The sequence below is a fragment of the Cebus imitator genome, unplaced genomic scaffold, assembly GCF_001604975.1.
Source record: "Cebus imitator isolate Cc_AM_T3 unplaced genomic scaffold, Cebus_imitator-1.0 Scaffold75, whole genome shotgun sequence".
Classification (NCBI taxonomy): Eukaryota; Metazoa; Chordata; class Mammalia; order Primates; family Cebidae; genus Cebus; species Cebus imitator.
This window is the reverse complement of record NW_016107390.1, coordinates 957,053-961,449: the sequence shown is the minus strand read 5'-3', so window position 1 is coordinate 961,449 and position 4,397 is coordinate 957,053. Positions and strand designations below refer to the sequence as shown.

At 54.0% G+C, this 4,397-nt stretch overlaps 1 protein-coding gene across 1 annotated transcript in view; it reads right to left on the bottom strand.

Annotated features, from left to right (window-relative positions):
- Positions 1 to 2,199, bottom strand: part of AHCTF1 (AT-hook containing transcription factor 1) — an 86,266-nt gene extending 84,067 nt beyond the window's left edge. Inside the window, exon 1 of the mRNA XM_017531961.1 lies at positions 1,813 to 2,199. The gene's annotated coding sequence lies outside the window, so the exon portion shown is untranslated. The remainder of the gene's footprint in view (positions 1 to 1,812) is intronic.
- Positions 2,200 to 4,397: the final 2,198 nt, after the last annotated feature.

Sequence of the window (4,397 nt, the reverse complement as noted above, 5' to 3'; positions counted from 1 at the left end):
CCAATGGTGCTCTGGCTTTTACATAAATACCCCGGCTCCCTCGTCCTGGGGGTGGGGCAATTCTTTTTTCTTTCTTTCTTTCTTTTTTTTTTGAGCAAAAATCTCAGTCTCCCTCTGTCACCCAGGCCGGAGTTCAGTGCCACGATCCTAGCTCACTGTAACCGTCGAACCGAACCATCGAACTCCCAAGTTGAGGCTGAGACTCAAACGTTCCTCCCGCTTCCACCTTCCAAGTAGCCGCGACTAGAGGTGCCACCAACGGACATATTGTTTCGAATTTTTTTTTTTAAGATAATTATTGTTTGCTAACTTTTAACAGTTTGGCATTACGTTACTGAAAGCTCAGGAATCACAGTACAGAAACAATGTAGACTTCCCACAGCGCTTTGCACACTTAAGGCATCCCTTAATGTATTAACTTTAACTGGGCTTGTCATCCCTGGCCAAATCATCCAAAATAAGTAAACTACTCTAATTTCTTCCTTCTCAGAGACTCTTTTCAGTGAAAGCTCACCAAACACAGTTCTTTAAAAAAAAAAAAAAAAAAAAAAACATGGGCGTCTCGCCATGTTGCTCAGGCTGGTCTCCAACTCCTGGGCTCAATCGATCCTCCCACCTCAGCCTCCCAAAGTGCTGGATTACAAGCATGAGCCACCGCAGCGAACCAAAGTTGTGTGTGTGTGTGTTTTGAGACGGAGTTTTGCTCCGTCGCCCAGGCTGGAGTGCAGTGGCGCGATCTCGGCTCACTGCAACCTCTGCTTTCTGGGTTCAAGCGATTCTCCTGCCTCAGCCTCCAGAATAGCTGGGATTACAGGCGCCTGCCACCGTGCCTGGCTAATTTTTGTATTTTTAGTAGAGACGGGGTTTCACCATCTTGGCCAGGCTGGTCTCGAACTCCTGACCTCGTGATCCACACGCCTCGGCCTTCCAAAGTGCTGGGATTACAGGCGTGAGCCACCGTGCCTGGCCCTCAAGATAGCTCTTAAAATCTACAGGCTCTTTATTCTGAGAATAAAATGACGTTTAAGATTTCCAAAAGCTCTATGTTTTGTTCTATGAACAACCCAGTTCTTCCAAAAATTTCTACAACTGACGATTTGAAAATAAAAACAACGCTCATCTCATAACACTATGCACACAGATAGTGTGAACCTCGTAAGCTTCAGGAACAAAATGTACCGTCTCTCAAAAAACCCAAACCAAAACAGTCGACCAGTGGTGAAAAGTAATCGTCCTCAGCTTCCCATGTGCGGACAAGGCAGGCAAATTAATAAGAACCCCAACATGTGTCCTTTCATTTTAAATCTCCTGTATGTGACCAACCGGCCGAACTGAGCCTCAGGTTTGAGCCCCAAGCACAACTCCTTCCCCGCCCGCACTACTCACTGCGGCCAGGCCCAGGCGCATGCGGAACACACAGCAACCGCGCACAGGCGCGGCGCGCCCGCCTCCCTCGGGGTGAGGCCCGCCGACCAGTCCACCGCGTGGGAGAACCACGGAGCAGGGTCGCGGCCCCGGCCGGCCCGCGTCGGGAAAGGACCCGGCTGCCGGCGCCGGAGGCGACCTCGGCCGCGCCGCTCCGCCGCCATGTGCCGCCGCGCCTCGGGTCCGCGGCTTACATAACCAAGCCCGGCGCGCGCGAGCCTGCGTACCCGCCGCCGCCGCCCGCGCCCGCGCCCCGGACTCCAGCCGTTGGCCCCGCGCACGCCCGGCCTAGGCCCCGCGCCCGCCGAGCAGAAGCCCCGCCGCCGCCGCCGCCGCCGCGCCACTCGCCCCCCGCCGCGCGGGCCCGACCCCCTCCCCTCCCCCTACCTGGGAAGGGCGGTGACCGCGCCGCCGCGGGCCGAGTCGCCGGGTCGCCAGGCCGGGCGCGAGCTCCTCCCGCGCGGGTCGTCACAGCATCTCCCGGGAGACTCGGCCGCCACGGGCCGGGCTCCCACACCGCCGCCCGGCTGAGGCCGCTGCTCCGCGCGCCGGCCCCGCCCGCGCCCTCCCGGCCCCTCAGAGCCACACGCCCCCGAGACCGCCTCCGCCAGCTGCAGGCCTGCCGACCGCTCAGCCGCCACCACGCGGTCGCTGCCCCGCCGCAGCTCTGGGTCCTTCCTCCGGCAACTCCGCTCGCTCGCCTCGGACAGCGCCGACCCGCGCTGCGCTTTGCCCTGGGCCGACGGACCGAGTCCCACACGCCCCGGAGGGGAGGGAGCGGAGGAAGAGGGCGGAGAGGGAGGGGAGAAGCAGAGGAGATCGCGGCTGCGGGGACCAGAGTTATCGCGATGGTTCCGCGCTCCAGCGCCGGCTCCGCGGGAATTTTCAAACTCTCGGTGAAAGAAGGAGGTGGGAGGGAAAGGAAGGATAGGGAAGCAGGGTCGGGAAGGGCGGATCATTTACCAAAAATCGGGTCTCTCCGCCTCCGAGGAGCTGGTGGGCACAAAGACTACGAGTCCCACAGTGCCTTGCGCGTGAAGTCGCTCTGGCGGCCCCGGAGGCGCGCCCGGTGCGCAGTCGGGAGTGGTAGTCTTCGCCGGAGGTCGCGCCGGGCTGTAACCAGCCGCCTGCTGCGATTGCAGGTGGACTCACTTGTCACGTTTTCTTGTGGCCCTGCCAGCTGGGGGCCGAGTGACAATCTTTCTCCCATAATTGGCAGCTTGCCTTCTGTATTTCCTGTTCTGTGCTCCCAGTTTTCATGCCAAAGGCGGACTCCTAGACTTCTGGGGAAACGCTTTTTCCACCGTCCTATGTTTTTTCTGGCACCCTCCTGTGCTTTCGTGGCCAAAAATGCTCGCGCAGCCTAGCCTGGTCTTTCGTTGAGTCCAAATTTTAGGCCGAGCGCGGTGACTCACGCCTGTAATCCCAGCACTTTGGGAGGCTGAGGTGGGCGAATCAGTTCGAGACCACCTGGAGGTCAAGAGTTCGAGACCATCCTGGCCAACATGGTGAAACCCTGTCTCTACTAAAAATGTAAAAATTAGCTGGGCGTGGTGGCAGGCACTTATAATCCCAGCTACTCGGGAGGCTGAGGCAGGAGAATCGCTTAAACCCGGGAGGCGGAGGTTGCAGTGAGCCGAGATCGCTCCACTGCACTCCAGCCTGGTGACAAAGCGAGACTCCATTTCAAAAAAAAAATTTTTTTTTTACTCCAAATCAGTGTTACCTTTTTGGTCACCCCAGGTTTTCATTGTGGAATTTCTTATTTCTTGTTGGTATCTTTTTTGAAGCGAATCCCAGCACCAAACATGTTTCAAACAGTTATGGAAGGTGTCCTTAATACTAAGTAGTAAATAAAAGGATTATAGCAGGAGGTAGAGTGGGGATTCTAACAAGATGCTTTTCTATCAGGAAAGTTTCTATTTTTCTGTTACCTTTCCTATGTGCTTTTGAATTTATTTATTTTTACTTTATTTTATTTTTGAGACAGTGGTCTTGCTCTGTCACCCAGGCTGAGTGCAGTGGTGTGATCAAGGCTCACAGAAGTCTCAAACTCGTGGGCTCAAATGATCCTCCCACCTAAGCCTCCCAAGTAGCTGGCACTATCGGCATGCACCACCATGCCTCACTACGCCCCATTAATTTTTTTTTAAGAGATGGTCTTATTGTGTTACCCAGGCTGGTCTCTACTCCTAGGCTCAAGGGATCCTCCTGCCTCAGCCTCCCAAAGTGCTGGGATTGCAGACATGAGCCACCATGCCCAGCCTATGTTTATTTTTGTAGAGACCGTGTCTTGCTGTGTTGTTCACACTGGGCTGCATGGCTCTTCGCAGGCACTGTGGCCTCATCAGTGCCACTGCTGCCTCCAACTTCTAGGCTCAAGCTATCCTCCCACCTCAGCTTCCCGAGCAGCTGGGACTGCAGCCATGGATATCATGCCTCGTGCATATGCTTTCGGAGATAATGCTGCCTTTTGGAAACATAATTTTCTTTTTTCTATAATTTTTCTTTCGTAACAGCAACCCGCATACATATCATGTTTGTTTGCACAGAATATTGGACCAAGTTGTGATAGAAACAGTTAAAAGAGTACTGCTTTTGCAGTGGGAGGTTTAGGGTTCATTGTCTTAATTATTTTAAAGAGACCTCTTCAAACAGAAACCATCCTCTGTCGATATGCTGATTTATGTCCTTACCTTGCTCCACATTCTGCACTTCCTTTGGCACTATTTTATGCTCTGTTCCCGAGGACTGTACCTCTTGGAGGTCAGAAGACATGAATTATCAACTCAGATGTGCTGTTAGTGAGCCGTGTGACATTAGGAAAATCAAGTGGCCTCTGTGGGCTTCAGTTATCAGCTGTGTGGAGCAAGGGATTGATTGATTAGACAGACATTTATTAACTTTGCTCTAAGAGCCCTTCCAGTTGTGAAATTCAAAAGTGTATCTCAATTGTACATGTTATCCGGATT